Source organism: Panthera uncia, chromosome E1, assembly GCF_023721935.1.
Source record: "Panthera uncia isolate 11264 chromosome E1, Puncia_PCG_1.0, whole genome shotgun sequence".
In the NCBI taxonomy this organism is placed as follows: domain Eukaryota; kingdom Metazoa; phylum Chordata; class Mammalia; order Carnivora; family Felidae; genus Panthera; species Panthera uncia.
The window spans coordinates 43,145,730-43,166,059 of NC_064814.1; the positions used below are offsets into that span (position 1 = coordinate 43,145,730).

The 20,330-nt window shown below is 44.6% G+C and overlaps 1 protein-coding gene across 1 annotated transcript in view; it reads left to right on the plus strand.

Annotated features, from left to right (window-relative positions):
* Window positions 1–6: 6 nt before the first annotated feature.
* The window catches only part of ABR (ABR activator of RhoGEF and GTPase), a 182,090-nt gene continuing 161,766 nt past the window's right edge, over window positions 7–20,330 (plus strand). The window contains exon 1 of the mRNA XM_049637954.1: window positions 7–23. The gene's annotated coding sequence lies outside the window, so the exon portion shown is untranslated. The remainder of the gene's footprint in view (window positions 24–20,330) is intronic.

A 20,330-nucleotide genomic window follows, 5' to 3' on the forward strand; every position in this document is an offset into this window, starting at 1 on the left:
CCACGAGGACGGCTTCTCTGCAGGTAGGCGCACCCCTCGCGCATCCCGGGGGCTCCTGGCCCCTTCCTGCACCCCTTTCCGGCAAACCTCGTTGGTTCTGTTTAACCTTAGGTACTTGGGAAAAAGAGATAAAATTTATCTGTTTACCCTGAAACCACTTGTGGAACTGGAAAAAAAAAAAAAAAAGATTGTGCAACATCATTTCGCCTTGGGCGAGTTTATGAAAATAAGCAGGATGGCGATGGCAGGGGGTGATGGAATGGTGATAGATGCGTGGATTGGCTAGACCATGGGAGGAATCTTTCACTTCAGGCCTCAACCTTTATGCTCTGATACTGTAACATCACGGCCCTCCCTCTCTCGAACTCATCCTCCACGGGTTGGTCAGATTCCTATCCACCACATGATAGTACCTTTCTCTGCACAAACTCCAGAGGCTCCCCATTTCCCCCACATTCCTTGATGTGAAAGTCTAAATTTCTCATTTAATTTTCTGAATTATATGTCACCTTCTCCAGCCTGTATCGTGTGTTCTGGCCAAACAGACATCCTCTTACCCAGGGAAAGGTACATAATCCTCACTGCCCCCTCTCCCCCTCCCTTTGCTGGCTGCCCCCTTCCTAGATCTGTCAGCTTCCTAGGAGCCTGATTGGGAAGGAGAGGGCATAGAATCATAGTTTTCGAGCTGGCCTAGTGCCCAGAGATCATGTCTAATGCAATGTCTTCGTTTGACAAAGGAGAAAACGGAAGCTTGGAAAGATTAAGTGTTTGTTGAAGTGAGCTGAGACCTCCACTTGGGCTGTCAGTTGCTGTTGCCTTCTATTTGGAGGACAGCACCTAGTCCTAGCCAATCTTTGATTTTGTTTAAAAAATTTTTTTTTTAATGTTTATTTATTTTTGAGAGAGACAGAGACAGAATGTGAGTAGGTTAGGGGCAGAGAGAGAGGGAGACACAGAATCCAAAGCAGGCTCCAGGCTCCAAGCTGTCAGCACAGAGCCCAACCCGGGGCTCAAACTCACCAGCAGTGAGATCATGACCTGAGCCGAAGTCGGTCGCCCAACTGACTGAGCCACCCAGGGGCCCCTGTCCTAGCCAATCTTTGAATGCCCTTGTGGCAGTCAATAGGGCGCCTTGCACATAGTAAGCACTCAATAAATATTTCTTATTTATGTATTGAGTCTGGGTCTCTCAGCCACCCAGCTCCTCATAGGTCAGGGAGTGGTAATGCGGCTAAGGAGGAAAGGACGGATAGGGATGTGAGGTGGACTGTGACTGCCCCTTTGCTGCCCCTGGAGCTGTCAGGGTCTCCTCAGCCACAGGGAAAGGATAAATTGATGTCTAGTTGGGTCGAGCTGTGACCAGGAACTTAAGATGCCTTCCTGCTCAGTGAAGGAGAGAAAGAAATCACTGGTGCTGGGATTGTTCCAAAATCTCCATTATTAGATCTTATCTGGGTGAGTTTGCATTTGAATGAAAAACTGTCCACTTTGCTAAAAGCACAGTTGGAAGGTCCATCAAATCATCAGTTGTGATCAATTACACTTATTCATTAGCAGAGATTGGCTGCTTCTCCCATAGGTAATGCTTTTGCTGCCCATGCTAGTAACATTTTTATGTGCCCCTTTAACTTAAGGGAAGAGTCTGAAGATTTTACTCTAGTGCCAAGTTCCAAATACTCAGTAGAGGCTACCCAAGTGCCCAGAGCTGCTTCAGAGCTGGCTTCAGTCCCATCTTCCCTGAAACCCACATCAATCACCCCTTCAGGTGTGCCCAATGCACTGGATTTTCTCCAGGAGTTATTTTTATTTCTGTGTGCTGTCTCCTCTCTCCTTAAGGGCATTCTAGCACACAGAGCATCTTGATACAGATTAGGAATTAGCATTCCTTCTGGCCTAATGAATTACAAAAGGTGCCCCCTCTGGGTGGACCAGTGACTAAAAGATTCTCTTTCCTCTGGTGCCTGGCTGGTGTTTCAGGCCCCGTTCCAGGACCCCTCTGCAGGGCAAGCTTGTGGACGGAACCCCTGGATAGCTGTGTATGGGGGCCCCTCCTCCCAAACCTCCCCAGTTGAGGAAGTGCCTGGGGCTGGACACGTACACGCATGCGCACGTGTGCACAGTCACAAGCGTGTGCAGGAGAAAGAGCCTTCAGACAAACAGAGAGGCCCTAGAGTGGAGGGATTAAGGGCAGGGGTTTTCATGCGGTGGGTGACAGCCCACTGAAATCAGTGTCGTGGGGAATGAGAGCATTGAGAGGCCTTCCTTGTCCACCCTTGGCTGTCCTGGCTTTAGTTTTCCCCGTAGCACTCACCAAATTACTTCAGACGCTACGATTTTGCATGTTGACCTTTCTCACTCTCTCTCCAGTAAAAGGCAAGGTCCAAGAGGAGGAGGATTTTTTTTTTTAATTTAAATCCAAGTTAGTTAACATATAGTGTAATAATGGTTTCAGGAGTAGAATTTAGTGATTCATCACTTACATACAATACTCAGTGCTCATCCCAACAAGTGCCCTCCTTAATGCCCATCCCCCATTTAGGACATCCCCCACCCAACACCCCTCCAGCAGCCCTCAGTTTGTTCTCTGTATTTAAGAGTCTCTTATGGTTTGTCTCTCTCTCTCTCTCTCTCTCTCTGTTTTTATCTTATTTTTGTTTCCCTTCCCCTATATTCATCTATTTTGTATCTTAAATTTCACGTATGAGTGAAATCATATATTTTACCTTCCTCTGACTTATTTCACTTAGCATAATACTCTCTAGTTCTATCCACGTTGTTGCGAATGGTAAGATTTCATTCTTTTTCATTGCCGACTAACATTCCATTGTATAGATGTACCACATCTTCTTTATGCATTTGTCAGTCAATGGACATTTGGGCTCTTTCCATACTTTGGCTATTGTTGATAGTGCTGCTATAAACAAAGGGGTGGATGTACTCCTGTGAATCAGCATTTTTGTATCCTTTGGATAAATTCCTAGTAGTGCAATTGCTGGGTTGTAGGGTAGTTCTATTATTAAGTTTTTGAGGAACCTCCATACTGTTTTCCAGAGTGGCCGCACCAGTTTGCATTCCTACCAGCAGGACAAAAGTGTCCCTCTTTCTCTGCATCCTTGAGGGCAAGGATTTTTATCTCTTTCATCCACTGACGTCAAGTCCCAAAGCCTAGAACAGTGTCTCACACATACTAGGTGTTCCATAAATATTTGTTGAATGATATAATTTTTTAATGGGATTGAATAGAAGAAGAAACATGGGAGTGCATTGCACATGGTAATGGAGAGCATTATTCTGTTTTAAAACTTTGTTTCAGTTGTGTATAAATGTGTGAGTGTATATTGGGTCCTGATGTAGAAGGTATTTCTTGCCATGAATTGGACAAAAAGGTTTGAAAATACTGATAAAGACTATGGGCTTTGAAGCTAGACTACTTGTGTGAACTTGTGTGAAGTTATTTGAATTTTCTGTCTCAGTTTCCACATCTGTGAAATGGGACTGATAAACACTGCTTATATCATACTGTTGATATGAGGAATAAATGGGATTTTGTTTCTAAAGGGCTTTGAACATGTCTTGACACATGGTAGGCACTCACAGTGTTGGCTAACCATGACTACAGGTCATTTTCTTTGAGATGCTTCAAAGATTCTCTCATTCCCAGATAGGAATCACAGATGGTTTGGTTTTCTGTGATGCATGTACTTTTCCTAGCAAGGCTCTGGCTCTTTCTAGAACCTTCCAGGAGCAGGGCAGACCCAGGGCAGTGTCTTGCTCATGAAGCTCTCTTGCTGGACTGGCCCTCATGTTTCTCCTTCTCCACCAGCAATTATGCCCATTATTTGTATTCTGAGATCCTTAATTGAAGTTCACTATTCACCTGATATTCTGGTTGTAGTTCAGATGACAAAGTAAATATCATTAATATTTTAAATTGGCAGCATTTTCTCCTTGCACTAAACTTTGCCCGGTGGAGGGCAGGCAGTCTCTATTTGGCAGGCCCTTGAAATTCATTCATTTGTTCATTAATCTCTTCCAACCCAATGAGAGTTTATCAAGGTCTTACTTCATGCCAAGTCTGTGTTAAGGGTCAAGACTGCAAAAGTCGGTGACCTGCTTTTAAGGTTCTCACTGACTCTTTGGCTCCAAGGGTAGAAACCATACATTTTTAGATAAAGAAACAGCTTTCCAGCAGAACTTGGTAAATCCTGAGGCACCTGGGTGGCTCAGTCCATTAAGCGTCTGACTTTGGCTCAGGTCGTGATCTCACAGTTCGTAAGTTCCAGCCCCGCGTTGGGCTCTGTGCTGACAGCTCATAGCCTGGAGTCTGCTTTGGATTCTGTCTCTCTCTCTCTCTCTCCCTCCCTCACTCACACTCAGCCTCCCTCTCTCTCTCAAAAATAATAAACATTAAAAAAAAAACAACTTTGTAAATCCTGAAATGAATGACTAAGGACTGTTCATCTGAATCTTAGTGACATTCAAGAGTCTAGAACAGGAAGAGATCTTACAGTAGGTCTATTCCTGTCCCCTCCAGACAGAGTCCTGGAGACCTAAAAGTATCCTCAGGGTCACACACTCATGACCCTCAAGGCTGGACCTATGAGCCAGGACAAGGCTCTTTCCATTGTCCTATGGCCTTTTCTTTCCTAGAATTTTAAGCAGAGAACTCTAAAGACATAAGTTCTGTCAAAGTCACGGTAACAGGAGCAGTAGACCATCACATTTAGCCTCACATCCATCTCAGCAGATGAAAATTACTGCTGCCATTTTATAGGTAAAGTGCTGAGGCTCGGAGAGGTAAAGAGATTTACCCAGAGTCAAACATTTCGTGATGGAATCTGCCTTGAACTCAGTCTTACAAAAACAGCACTCTTTAACTTCCAGCACTTAGTGCTGTCCTGGGCCAGCTGTAGAATTCTAGCGTTCTGTACTTGGGAGGCCCTGCCATCAGATTCTGCCATGCTGCCAAAGGAGACTTTTTATTTTTAATCTGCATGGGAAATACACTTCCTATTCGGTACTCATGTTACCTAGATCGTTGTAACTTGATGGGTTTTTTCCCCTTCCCGTGAGTGACTAATGAGATTTTTGCTCAGGGAAGAATTCCTTGTGTTCAGTGATGTGTCTGAATAACTTAATTCAAAGTGTTGAATTTTCAGCCTTAGCTGTGATAGAGTAATTTTTTTTTTTTCCCATTCCCTGTTGCAGAGAGATATTAAAACACTATCTGAGACACATGAGCTGGTCGTTGGCTGTGATTCATTTGTAAGTGGAGTTGACATGGCGCCACTGGGCTTCTCAAAGCTTGCTTCTCTCCACCGTCACCCCACCCCCCACCATGTTAGCACTATCTACACCTCAGGAGCACTCTACCAGCCAGCCAGAGGGTGTGGGTGCGTTTGTTTAACGAGCCCTTCCTCCTCTACACATACATAGTAAATACAACCAAGACTCAAAACTTTTCTTTTCCTCTACTTGTTTTTCTTCTGGTTAAGAGACTATTCACAAAGCAGTTGGCTCTATACTTGGCCCTGGATCTTTATGTTTGAAAATCAGGATCTTGACATATTTCCCCGGCTTTGAAACAATGGTACAAACACGTTCCCCATCTGAAAAATGGGTTTGATGTGAGCCAGCTTGCAGGGTTGTAAGACTTACATTGGATGAGTTACTGACTCTGTCTCAGCCTTGGATTCCTTGTCTGCCAAAAGTGGGTGATGGTGATTGGACTGTGTCTTTGACTTGTGAAGTGTAAAGGGGGTAAGTGTGTGAAGAGTACCTAGCACAGAGCCGGGCACATAAGCATTTAATGAAGCTTAGATGGTGGTGTTGTCATTGTTCTAAGTCCAGGCCACAGCTCACATTCCTATCTCTTTGTGTAATGAAGTTCCCCAAGCCTCTTGTCTCTCCTTTCTTACTCCCTCCAGGTCACAGGTGTTTTGCTCCTTTGGAGGCAGATAAGCTTTCTTGTTCCTTTGTGGTCGCTGGTCCTTCCCCAGTTAATCCCTGTTGTCCCTGGCATCTATAAAACTGTCATCTGGCTTCTCTTTATTTCTTACTCTCTACTCACTTGCTTTCAGCTAATGCACATTCCTTCCAGTGTCTTTGTGGGCTCTGTCTGGCTTTTGAGATGCCCTTCACCCCCACTTAAACCCAGTCACAAAGCCAACCCTTCCTTCAAAGCCTGGCTTTTCCATGATACCTTGTGTTAGTTAAGATAGGGGTTTGCTGCATATGACAAAACCCCAAAAAGTAGCTTAAGCAAGATAGAGGTGTATTTCTCTTGCAAGTAAGAGAATGCCAGAAGTAAGCAGTCCAGGGAGAGTATGGTGACTACCATGATCATCAGGAATTTGGGCTTGTTTCTATTTGTGCTTTTCTGTCTCAAGGTTGCCTCATGAGGTCCAAAATAGCTGCTGAAAATCCAGCCATCACGTTCACATTTCAGATGAGAATTAGAAGAAAGGGAGGAAGGACTAAGTGGCAGCTGTTGGTCTGCCTTTTAAGGCACTTTCCTGGTAGGCTCTCCTAACAAATTCTGTTTAGATCTCATTAGCCACCTCTAGCTACAAGGAAGGCTGGGAGATGTAGTATTTTATCTGGGCATATGGCCACCTCAAATAAAATAGGGTCTCTGTTATAAGAAAAAATGGAAGAATTGATATTGAGTAGGCAGCTAGCAGCCTCTGGCACAAGCCTTTTCCAACTACTCCAACCCATCTTGTGGTTCTTAGAGTGAGCCCCACACTCACACAGTTGTCTTATTATTGTGCCCTCTATTAATTCATTGACCCAACGAACAAATAATGACCGAACCACTGCTCTGTGCAAGGCACAATGCCTTTTCTATGTTTACTGTGAAGTGTAGCTTTCAAACTCAGAGGTTAGCTGGCTCCTTGAGAGCAGGGATCATAGCTTATGCTTCTTTTTCTCCTTCACAGTATCCTTCACAGGGCTGGGGACATGGCAGGCTCTTGATGAGTACTTGGTTGACTTTGGAATATCACAAGCGAGATGTTCAGTGAAAAAATAAATCCCCTGCCTTGGTACTGTGCTAGAAAATTACGGTTATATAAGGTTTGTTTTTGGCTCATTGTGGTTTTGAGGAGCCAGAGCGAGGAGATTGGGGCATGGGGTATGACTAAACCTCAGGGCTGCGTTGTAGCCACAATGGACTGGTCCGGGTATTGGGGCAGACTTGACTGTTTTGGAAACCGGACTAGTTTGTATACCAAACCAGAATTATAAACAGAAATCTCTGTGCCCACCTTCCTTTACCACTGCTGCGTGTAGCTGTATTTATGCCACGCAAATCTCTCTCGCGGTTTCTGCACTGCATAGCTCCAGAGTAAATCTGCAGTCTTTCCGCAGGAGCGTGGGCTTCGGTTCGTGTTGCTGTCTTCCCGTTTGATCCTGGCTCTAGTCTGCCTGAGACAAGACTGTGTGAGGGAGCTTGCCTAGAGCTTATGTCATATCTTGTGGCTGCCGAGAAAATGATTGTTTTAAAAATGTTATTGGCACTTAGTAAAAGAACTAGGATATACTTAGCAACTACTACCTGCAAGGCACTATGTTAAGTGTTTAACCTACACGGTCACATTAATATTCAGCACAGTCTCCTGTTCTTTACCTTCTGTAAGTACCACTCTTCTCATTTTGCAGATGAGGAAAGCCGAGGCTCTGACCAGTTAGCTAACAAGCCCAGGTTCCCTTAGGGCCAAGTGCTGGGGTTATTTTCTTCTCCTATTGAAAAAATTAATGACTTTTATGGAGAGATAATTCACACAGTATAAAACTCACCCCTTTGAAGTATGGAGTCACGGGTTGGTTTTTAGTATATTTGCAAAGTTGTGCAACCATCCCTCATCTCTAATTCCAGACCATTTCCATCGGGGCGGGGGGACTGTGTTTGGGTCCAGGCTTCTCCTCTGACCACACCATTTCCTTTTCTAACTCACCACATGCAACAATTTAAAATTGTTGCCAGGGGCACCTGGGTGGCTCATTCAGTTAAGTGTCTGACTTCGGCTCAGTTCGTCATCTCATGGTTTGTGGATTCGAGCCCTGCGTCGCGCTCTCTGCTGTCAGCACGGGAGCCTGCTTTGGATCCTCTCTGCCCTGCTCTCTCTGCCCCTCCCCTGCTTGCACTCTCTGTCTCTTTCAAAATAAATAAATAAACTTAAAAAAATTATAAAATAAAATTACTAGGTCAGGCACGCCTGGATGGCTCTGTTGGTTAAGTGTCTAATTCTTGATTTCAGCTCAGGTCATGATCTTGAGGTTCATGGGTTCAAGGCCCACATTGGACTCTGCACTGATAGTGTAGAGCCTGCTTGGGATTCTCTCTCTCCCTCTCTCTCTCCCCCTCCGCTGCTTGTGCTGTCTCTCAAAATAAATAAATAAATAAATAAATAAATAAATAAATAAATAATGCTGTCTCTCAAAACAAACAAACAAACATTAAAAATCTGTATATATTAAAACAACTAGGGCAGGCTTGGGGGAAATGTGCACAGGAAAGGACCATCTGCTTCTTCATTTGCTTCCCCATCATTGAGGTGGTCCTGGTGCCCTTTTGAATTCCCCCTGGGCCACACCTCACCCCATCAGTGCTTCCCAGACTTGGGGCAAGGGGGCAGAACATCCCAAACTTGAGTTCCATGAGCACCCCTCCTTCCTGCCTCAGGGTTGTGGTTGGTGTGGTGAGAGGCATCCTTGTTCTGACCTGTGTCTTATTTGCCTTGGTAGCCCCAGAATGTCACAGTGCTCTGGCATATAGGAGCCACTCACACAATTCATGAAGGTCCAGACCTTCATTTCAATGCCCCTGATCTAAACCAGTGCACTAACCAATTGTTCTGCCTCCGGCCTCACTCTTTCTGCTTCAGCCCCCAGCTATCTTCCACATTAAAGCCAAAGGGATCGCCCTAAATCTAATTATGCACCCCCTGCTTGCATTCTTCAGTGACTCTCTGCCACCCTCAAAGTAAATCTGAGCTTCTTAGATGCAAATGTGCCCAGCCATTTGTGATCTGATCCACCCTCAGCTCTGCCCTCCCCCACCCACACACGCATATACTTCATGCTCTAGCAATCCTGAGTTGCTTGTAGTTTCCAAACATACCCTGCATCCTTATTCCTCTGCATGTGCGGCTCCCCTTCCCTGGAATGCCCTTTCCATATTTGTCCACATGACAAATTACTCTTCATCCCTCAGGTCTCAGCTAGGAGGTACTTCCTCTGTAAAGCCTCTCCTGCTTTCCTAGGTAGACCCAAGAACTGGGTGTCAGGAGTGCGTTTGTCTGCAGGTAAGACAAAACTGTGCCACAATGACACTGTGATACGCAGAATAATGTCCCCCAAGGATGTCCATGTCCCAGTCCCTGGAACCTAGGAGTATGTTCTATTACATGGCAAAAGGAACCTTGCAAATGTGATCAAATTAAGGACCTTGACGTGGAGAGAGAGTCGTGGATTATCCAGGTGGGCCCAATGTAGTAACAAAGGTCTTCAAAGTGGAAGAAGGAGGTAGAAGAGGTCGGAGTGATACAAGATGATAAGGACTCAATCCACTGTTGCTGACTTTGAAGAGGAGGGAAGGGGACCTTGAGCCAAGCAGGATGAGCAGCCTCCAGAAGCTGGAAAAGGCAAGGAAATGAATTATCTTCTAGAGCCTCCAGAAAGGAACCCAGCCCCTGCCAACACCTTGACTTTAGCCCAGTGACAGGCCGTGTCAGACTTCTCACCTATAGATGGTAAACTGGTGTCATTTTAAGCCATGAAATTTGTAATCATTTGTTAACAGCAACAGAAACTAATACAATGACCTGGCCAGATAGGGCTTTGTTTTCCTCCGATCCCAAGAACTCCAGAGGCAGGCTTTCTGGGATGGCTCAGCAGCACTCTCAGGGGCCCAGACTCTCCCTGTTATTTAGCAGAAAGGTATTTGTCCTCTTGCTTGTTGCCTCATAGTTAAAAAAAAAAAAAAATCTGCTGCATCACTAGATGTGTGCTCATGTTTCAGAGAGGGAGAAGGGTGCAAAGGACTGTAGTGATCACACTGGCTGTCCCTTTAAAAAGCTCCCCCCACCAAACCCTACCTAGCAACTGCTGCTTTCATGCTATTGGCCAACATAATGTGGCCGTCATTAGCTGCAAGGAGGGCTGGAGGGGAGATCAAGGATTTCAGCCCTTGAGCCTCTGTTGTAAAGAGTGTTAAAGAGAGGAGACTGTGATTGGCTCTTTGGAAAACCAGCCCAGTGTTAGCCACACAGTTCTTCCCTGCACTTTGCACATACACTCATTTGAGCAAATATAATATGGTTTAAATAGGTTTGCCTCTCTGTCTCCCCAACTGGATTCTAGCCTCTTAAAGTGTATGTGTGTTAGAAATGGACCACTTTTAAAAATTCTAGTCTCCCTGCCCCTAGCACAGTGCTGGTGTATTATTGTATTTATTAAAGAAAAAAGAAGAAGAGGAATGTGCCTTTTCAAGTAAGAATTTTGTGGGATTTGGACTACCTGGGCACACTATTGGGATCTCTAAGCACTTAAAGACCTTTCACTTTTTTCTCTTCTCTTCCGCTTTGCTTTTATATTCATCTCTTCCTCCCCCCCCCCTTTTTTGGGGGGGGATCAGTAGGACCAATTAATAAGACATATTCTAGAGCCATTATTCTCAAGGGCTGTGGTGGGTTTTTCCTCCTGAAGCCATTTTCAAACTTCAAATGCCCCTGAGGAGTGTGCCCTTCAGCTTACTACCATGACTGCCTGCCCACCAGTTCAGAATCTGGCATTTTGTGCGCCTCTTACTGATGGGAGTATGTTGTTTCCTGAAGGTGGACAATGAAGAAAAAGGATGATACTTCAAACCTGGCCAGCTAGGTCCTCCCCAACTGATGGAGACCCATGCTAGTCATTAGGGCGGTAAACTAAATATTTTGGTTCCCTCTTGCTTTCCAGGAACACGGTAGGTAGGATTACATCCCTGGTTCCCTTGCAATTGGGTAGGAACCTTTGCCTAGTTCTAACCAGTGAGTTTGAATGGAAGTGATGCGTGCAACTTCTGGACCAGAGCATTTAATGCTGGTATGAGACCTTTTTCCTTCTTTGGTATTGCAATGTACAATGATTAAGCTGGTGACTGTTCAGTCAGCCTGAGTCCTAGGGGGAGGGCAATACAGAACAGAGCTCCCAGTCAATCATTAATGGATGTGTACTAGAGTGAAATAGAAACCATTGTTATTTTAAGCCATTACAATGTTTGGTGCTCGTTGTTACTGCAGGATCAGTTTATCCTGACTGATCAAACACCTGGCTTATATTCATAAAGAAGAATGACTCTTTGGAGCTTCAGAAATCAATGTAATTTTCTGGGGTGCCTGGGTGGCTCAGTCGGTTAAGTGTCCAACTTTGGCTCATTTCATGGTTCATGGGTTCAAGCCCCGTGTTAGGCTCTGTGCTGACAGCTCAGAGCCCGCAGCCTGCTTCAGAGTCTGTCTCCTGCTGTCTCTGCCCCTCCCCAGCTTGTGCTCTGTCTGTCTCTAAAATAAATAAACATTTAAAAAAATTAAAAAAAATAAAAGAAATCAATGTAATTTCCTCAAAACCTTTAAGTTCCCAGGGCACTGGCTGGCTCAGTCAGTGGAGGGTGTGATTCTTGATCTCAGGATCATGAGTCCAAGACCCATCTTGGGCATGGAGCCTACTTAGAGAAAGAAAGAAAGAAAGAAAGAAAGAAAGAAAGAAAGAAAGAGAGAAAGAAAGAAAACGAAAGAGGAAGAAAGGAAAGGAAAAGAAAAGACAGAAATGTAGGATGTCAGGCCTAACCCTAGACCTGTATTTAAAAAAAAAAAACAAAACAGGGGCTCCAGGGTGGCTTAGTCGATTAAACATCAGACTCGATTTTGGCTCAGGTCATGATCTCACAGTTTGTGAGTTTGAGCCCCCCCCCATCAGGCTCTGCACTGACAGTGTGGAGCCTGCTTAGGATTCTCTCTCTCTCCCTCTCTCTGCCTGTCCCCTGCTTGTGCTCAATCCCTCCCTCTCTCTCTCTGTCTCTCTCTCAAACATAAATAAAGAAAAACTTAAAAAAAGAAACAAAAAGAGATGAGACATCTTTAAAAAAACAAAACAGGAGCGCCTGGGTGGCTCAGTTAAGCATCTGACTTTGGCTCAGGTTATGGTCTCATGGTTCCTGAGTTCAAGCCCCACATTAATCTCTCTTTCTGCTATCAGCGTGAAGTCAGCTTTGGAACCTCTGTCTTTCTCTCTCTGCCCCTTCTCCAATCACAGGCCCGCACACTCTCTTTCTCTCTCTCAAAACTAAATAAACATACAAAAGGAAGCTCTAAAAAACCAAAGCTAACACACACAAAAAGCCCCTCTAAGTTCCCTTCTCACTGAGGCCAAGTGGTAACTATAGCTACTGTAGGTATATATCAGAGGGTGGGGCTCAAAAATGTGAAAAATGGTGTTAGAAATGGCTAAATTGTTTCGCCTTGTTTTATTCAGTGATTTCCTAGAAGGATTTTGTAGAACTCAATAGCAGATTATACTCATGGCTAAGATTTTTTACAGACGATACAGAGCAAAAGCGGCAAGAAAAATATATGTATCGACAGACTCCACAGAGGTCCAGCATAAGGCTTTGATGTCTTTCCTTGTCTGAGTCCATTTAGCAGTTCTCTCTCTCTCAAAGCAGACTACAAAGACATACATGGGCTATCTATTCCCAGGGAAGTCTGTTTGGGTCTGAGGTTAGAGACTATTATGAGGTGCTGGTCACACAGGCATACCCTGATAAACAACCAACCCTGGCAGCCAAAAATAAGAACCCCCAAAACGAAACCAAATGCATATCGGCAATCCTGGTGTTTGTGCAAAAGGGCCAAACAAGCCATCACAGCATGATCCATTGTTCCAGGTGCAAAATCATGAAATCACTGCCATAGTGGAAGGGATACTAGAATTAAAGACCATGGAAACCTATCTTGTCCACGATGTCACGGATCTGGTAGTATAGTAACTTTATTTGGAGGATAGAAGGCCTAAACATTTGTCTGATTGCTCAGATCTCTGATTAATGTAATTTCCTTGGGGAATTTGCACAGTGAGGGTAACACTCAGAAAAGTTTCAGAAATGCAATGCAATTTTCCAAGATCTTTGTTTGTTAATTAGACTTTGGGAGCCATACTGGCAACCTCCTCACCACATACATATGATTTCAAGCCATAAAGAACAGATTTGTAAGCAAAAGTTTAAAATTATCAATCTGTATAGTCAGGACCACCTGACTATAATGGAATGGTTTTGCCAGGCTGAGTGTTTATTAGAAATATATATTACACACATAATTTATAGTCCGTGAGACTATTATTATTCCCATTCCATACTAATAAGTCTAGAAATATTGAGTCACTTGCCCAAGTCACACAGCTAATAGGACAAAGCTAGGATTGGAACCCCAGCTCTTTCTGGGGCCGAAGTTACTCTACTACAACCCACTACTAACTCTATTTTTTTTTCTTTTTTTTTTTAGTAAACTCTATACCCAACTTGAGGTTTGAATTCATAACCCTAAGATCAATAGTCGCATACTATACCAACGGAGCCAGCCAGGCACTCCCCACGGCCCACTAACTCTTTTTTTTTTTTTTTTAATTTTTTTTTAACATTTATTTATTTTTGAGACAGAGAGAGACAGAGCATGAACGGGGGAGGGTCAGAGAGAGAGGGAGACACAGAATCTGAAACAGGCTCCGGGCTCTGAGCTGTCAGCACAGAGCCCGACGTGGGGCTCGAACTCGCAGACCGCGAGATCATGACCTGAGCTGAAGTCGGACGCTCAACCGACTGAGCCACCCAGGCGCCCCCCCACTAACTCTTAATCTCTCTAGGCCATATCTCTCACCTGGAAAATAAGGGGATTAGACTAGATGGTCTTCCAGGCCGAAACTTTATGAACACCAGTTAGATGAACTGCTACTCTGTACCAAGTAATGGTTAAGAGCCTGGCTTTGAATCAGAGAAGCCTGGGTTTGGATCCGGTCCATAGACCACTTGTTATTTTGTGCCCTTGACCAAGTTACTTCACCTTTCCATAAACCTATTTTCTTTTCTCTATAATGTAGATGAGTATATCTCACCTGGTGTTGTAGAGATTAGATGAAATAATATACAGAAAATATGTGGCACAAGGCCGGGCATACAGTAAGCTCTGTGGAAATGACAGCAGCCACTGGTGTGGTGGTGAAGAGCATACCGTCTAGGACCGCACTGCCTGCGTTCAAAGCCTCGCTCTGCCACTTACTGTTGTGCAGCCTTGAGCTAACTTAAATTTTTTCTGCCTCAGTTTCCATATCTGTAGACGGAAGGTGATAATGGTATGATAACGACACCAAAGTAAGCTGGTGTAAACATTAAATAACTTAATATGTGAAGCTCCTGGAAAAGCACCTGACACACGGTATGCAGTGTGTGTTAACTGTAACGTGTGTTGGCCATATGCATTGCTGAAATAGACAGCAAGGGTGGCAAATGGTCTGTGGCTCATCTTGTTGCCTGGGCATATCCTTAACTGAAACCCGAGGCTTCTGGAAATCCTGCAGTTTGAATAATCCAAGAGCTGGAGCAGTGGAGCCTCCAATTACGGAGTCTCACAGCTGCAGCCTGGGGAGGAAGGTGAGGCCTCAGGGCTGGCTAGCTGAGGTTGTGGTCCTATTATGGAGACAGCCCTGCTTTGTATGCAGCTGCCTTGCCTTCTGTTTGGCTGCATAATTGTGCCTTTTTGTTTTGTTATAAAGCATCTTGAGGAATTCAGAGCCCTCTCCCGCTGACAGCAGTGAAAGCCACAAGAGTGTCAGTCTCTAATGAGCCTCTTCGGACGCTCTGATGGCTGTACCTAGGCTGTCAGGCAGGGAGCACACACACAGGCCCTCCCCAGTATCCACTGGCCCCCTTTGAGTGCAGGCCACCACTCCGGACTTCATTATGGGGCTCCCTGAACATCCCCAGGATCCCCCATGCTTGTCCTCATTGTCTCAGAAGGGGACAGAGTTGCTTCCTGAATGCTAGGCTTGGTGGTAACCTTTGTAGGCTGGCAGTGAGAAAACAGAAATTAATTATTCATATCAGTGGGCCTGAAGGAGCTCTTGTTTGCAGAGTTGACTCTCCTTCTGGCTACCAGACCCAGAATCCCCCAGGGCCTTTGTGCAAGCAGAAGACTGCAGGGTCCTAGGAGACAGCTGCCCGAAAAGCAGGGGAGGCAGGTAGCCGGCCCTGGGCTACACGCAGTCTGCTGCTGCACTTTGTTTGGGCCGCAGAGGGTTAAAACAAAATGGAAACAATTTAAAATCTGGAAATGGTACATAAAAATCTGGATTTCTGGCTTTTCCTGAGAGATGGGAAGATCTGCGGTACATGTGGAAATCATCAGGCGAAGAGCTGACCCATTCAGACGGGGCATGGTTTCACTAACTGCTTCAGCCCTGGGCTGGCCCCGTTTTCTGTTCACGTCATGCAGGGTGTATGTGTAGTGTGGTGAACAAGCACGACTCTGGAGCTGGGCTGCCCGGCCTTGCAGCCTGCCTCTGCTATTTACTAACTGCATAACCTTAAGCAAATTACTTAACTCTTGTGGGCCCCAGTTTCCTCCTCTGCAGAATGGGGGTTATATTAATAGCGTGCCTAACAAATTTGTGAGAAGTGAGTTTGTATAAGTGCTTAGAGCTGCCTGTCGCATTCCAAGTGCTGTTTAGGTGTTAATTACACTAGTATTACACTCCTTGCCTGGTGTCTTAGGCATTTGAGTTTACAATCCGTGTGTAAAAGAGTTTTTCCATAGAAGAAAAAAAGGTATTTCTTTCCTAGTGTGCATCCTCACTCCGTAATAAGCCTTTACTCCCTCCTCCATCCCCTCATCCGAGCACCTTGAAATATAACCATCAGAGTAGTGCTACCCTCTGTAACAAACCAACTCCAACATGTCAGTGGTTTAACGGGTGAAGTTTCTTCTGGTTCCCATGACAGTGGATGTAGGTGTTCCCGATGGGCAGGTTTGCTTCCTGCGGTCACTCAGAACCCAGGCTCCAGTGCCCTGGTGCGTCGGCCCTCCTCCAGGTCCTGCAGTTCTCTGCTTCCAGAGGGCACTGGGCAAACAAGAGAGTGAAGACACGTGTACTTCTTAATTCCTCTTAGCCCAGAAGTGATACCCATTTCTTTTGCTCACATTGCATTGGCAAAGACCAGGCCCGTGTCCCCTCTTAGATGTAGGGGTCCTGGCGAGTGAACCCCCCACCTGGCAGCTTCTTCCCAGTAACAGCCATGCTCTGGGGAAGGGGCTGGGGCAGAAATCTTTGGGGGACCCTCAGCTGTCCTTGCCACCACAGTCATATTAAAGAAGCCTCCAAATCAACATCTCCCTGGGTTTATTTTCCGGTTGCTACTTTTAGCTTGTGAAACATTCCCAAGGGTGATCACCTTGTCTTTGGTTTTTGTCTGGTTTACTGGGGGGAGAAGGAGGGAAACAACCTTTTTATTTTTAATTTCATTCTTCAGGTTCGTACAGACCATAAAAGCATTGATTTAGGATATCAAAATTAGATTTGGGCAATAGTATTTCATCTGAGTTACTTATTTGAAGAGAAATACAACTCAGTTATTGTGCTTATATATACATTGAGATAGCTGCCAACTTAGAAGAAAGAAGAAATATCAGAAGAAAAATTCTGATTTGCAATCAGAATTTTTATATGCAAACCTTAGGTCTCTCCTTTCTTCTTCCTTTATTTTTTTTTTTCAACGTTTATTTATTTTTGAGAGACAGAGAGAGACAGAACATGAGGGAGGGGCAGAGGGAGAGGGAGACACAGAATCAGAAGCAGGCTCCAGGCTCTGAGCTGTCAGCAGCACAGAGCCCGACGCAGGGCTCGAACCCGCAAACCGTGAGATCATGATCTGAGCTGAAGTCGGATGCTTAACCAACTGAGCCACCGAAGCACCCCTCTTCTTCCTTTATATTGGACCAAAGTAGGTAATTTAAACTTGTTAAGTCAGTTACTCATGGAGAAGATATATGTATATTTATAATACAATCAAATGTATGTATCATAAATTTTAAAAATTGATGAAAGCCAAAATACATTTTTAGGAGGGACCCTATACAGGCTAATCTTTAGGATTAAGAAAAGAAGAAACGAAAAGAAGTCGTATACAGCATTTCACATCTTTTCAAAATAGAAAGTGTGTCACGCTGCTTTTTTTTAACCAGTTCATTTCTTTGGAACCACAGAGCTTGTCATCCTTGAAGAAGTGAGATCACCGTGGGGTTAAGACACTGTCTTTGCTACAGTTTGTACACCGTTTCTGAAAAGCCCGCACAGAACTTTTATGACTTAGGACAATGACTTCAGTGCCCATAATTCAGACTTACTTACTTAGTTTGTTCTTGGCTTCCAAATTGCCTGACAGCTTTCTTCTGTCCCTGCACATCAGTCTTTCTGTGAATCAATCGCAGGCAGAGGATGGAAAGAAAACACAGAATCTGCAGTTTCTTGTCTGACCACTTCCCAGGCTGACCTGGCTCCCACCGGAGCACACTGCAAAAGTGAGACGTTTTAGAAGCTGAAAGGTGGAAGTAGCCAACTCTTTCTTGGTCCCTGGGTGAGAGTTTGTTTAATGTCATACCTCAAAGATAGATCTGTGTTAGAACAAACGCTGGATCTCCCCTTGTGGTCAGATGAGCTGGCTCTTACGGATTCTTTACGGCTCCATTCAAGGATTTGCTGGGAAATGTCACACTCCTTTAGCTGATTAGCAAAAGGGTGAAAAATACTCTAGAATCCAAATCTGTCATCCCAGCCATGGCTCCTCCCCCTGCCCTTGTCTTTGTGTCTGAATTTAACACTCGTTTCATTCTGCCTCTTATTATGGTAATTTCAGTGTTACCCCCACTTCACAGGGCTTGCCGAAGGCAGGGACTGACTTATGGTGATCAAGGGTGCAGACCCTTGAGCCACATTTACTGGTTGTGAGGACTTTAAAAAGTTATTTCACCTCTCTGTGCCTCAGTTTTCTCATCTGTAAAATGGATGTGTCAATAGCATATACCTCCTGGAGTGTTGTAAGAATTGAATGAAGTAATCCATGGTAAGTACTCAGCCTGATGTATAGTGAGCACTCAGTAAATAATAACTCATTGTTTACCCTCTGTTTTCCCACCATCTGCCATAGAGCCTTATGTGTCCTACCTGCTTGACAGATGTTTATCCACTAACCCAAAAGAATGATTGAGAAAATTACTAAACTATTATTCTTCTACTTTTAGAGTAATCTAAATAAGGAACTGATTGCAAGTCAGAATCTTCTGCAGGAGCATTGAAAAAATGACAAATTCCTGGGGCTCCTGGGTGGCTCAGTCGGTTGAGCATCTACCTCTTGATTTCGGCTCAGGTCATGACCTCAAGGTTGTGGGATTGAGCCCCCCACTGGACTCTGTGCTAATAGCCAAGAGGCTGCTTGGGATTCTCTCTCCTCTCTCTCTCTCTCTGTTCCTCTTCTGCTTATGCTCTCTGTCTCTGTCTCTCTCTCTCAAAATAAATAAATAAACATTAAAAAAAAAAACAACAACAGACTCCTGGTGCCTAGACCCACTGAAGTGGCATCCCAGTGGATCTGGGCACAACCTGGAGTCTATATTTTTAACGTGTTGTGGGAATTCTTTTTTTTTTTTTTTCAAGTTTATTTATTTATTTTGAGAAAGAGAGAAAGAGAGAGAGCACACCAGGGGCAGACAGAGAAGGAGAGAGAAATTCCCAGGAAGGCTCCACACTGTCAGTGCAGAGCCCAATGCGGGTTGATCTCACGAGCCATGAGATCATGACCTGAGCCCAAATCAAGAGTTGACTTGAGCCCCTGTAGAGATTTTATTTTTAAGTAAGTTCTGTACCCAGTGTGGGGCTGGAACCCACAACCCCAAGATCAAGAGTTGAACACACTCCACCACCAACTGAGTCAGCCAGGCACCCCTCAGCCAGGCACTTTTTTTTTTTTAATTTTTTTTTAACGTTTATTTATTTTTGAGACAGAGAGAGACAGAGCATGAACGGGGGAGGGTCAGAGAGAGAGGGAGACACAGAATCTGAAACAGGCTCCGGGCTCTGAGCTGTCAGCACAGAGCCTGATGCAGGGCTCGAACTCACAGACTGTGAGATCATGACCTGAGCTGAAGTCGGACGCTCAACTGACTGAGCCACCCAGGTGCCCCAACCAGGCACTTTTACAGTTTGTTATCAAAAAGGAAATCTTATTGCAATTGCCATCAAATACGGAAAACAGGATCAGGCTATGTACATCACATCCCATTTTTTTTTCTTTCCAAAACTTTTTGTGGTAAAATATACATAACATAAAGTTTATCATCTTAACCATTTATAAGTGTGTCCACTTCAAGGGTATGAAATACATTTATAATATGGTACCAGCCGTCACCACCATCATCCCCAGAATTCTTTTCATCTTGCAAAACTGAAACTCTCTACCCATGAAACAATAGTTCCCCTCCCCCACTGCCCCATAGTCTCCACCATCCTCCTTTCGGTCTCTATGAATTTGATTACTCTGTAAGTACCTCGCGTAACTGGAATTGGGCAGCGTTTGTCTTTTTGCGACTGGCGTCTTTCACTTAGCATAATGTCCTCAAGTTTCATCCATGCGGTAGCATGTGTCAAAATTTCCTTCATTTTACAGGCCGAATAATATTCCATGGTATGTCTATACCACATTTTGCTGATCCATTCATCTATCGATGGACACTTGGGTTGATTCCACATTTTAGCTATTGTGAATAATGCTGGTGCAAACTTGGCGTACAAATATCTTTTTCAGACCCTGCTTTCAACTCTTTTGGGTAAATGCCCAGCAGGGGCATTGCTGGAACATGTCTGGGGAGGCCCTTTCCGCCCATACAACCCCAAACCTTGATGTTAAAAGGAAGCCATAAAAAAGTTCCCAGTTTGCTTAAGAACTTTAGGTGCTTCCAAGGAAAATGTGAAGGGAAAAGCCCTTTTGAGTCTGTGTGTGAGTAGATAAGGAGTTGCCAGACAGTTGATAAAGTAATCCATTTGTGTTAGGAGCCAGCAAACAGTCAGAGGGAGGAAGCCGCCCAGGGTGACCTTTGGCCTGAGAGTAAACACAGCATCAGCAAGCTGAGTGACACTTGGACCATGGTACAGAGAAGTCCATTGTGATCTGCTGTTTCAAAACACTTGGCTGGTTGTGGTTTGAATCATGTAGGTCACCCTCTGGCTGCCCCCAGACAGCGATCGTGGTT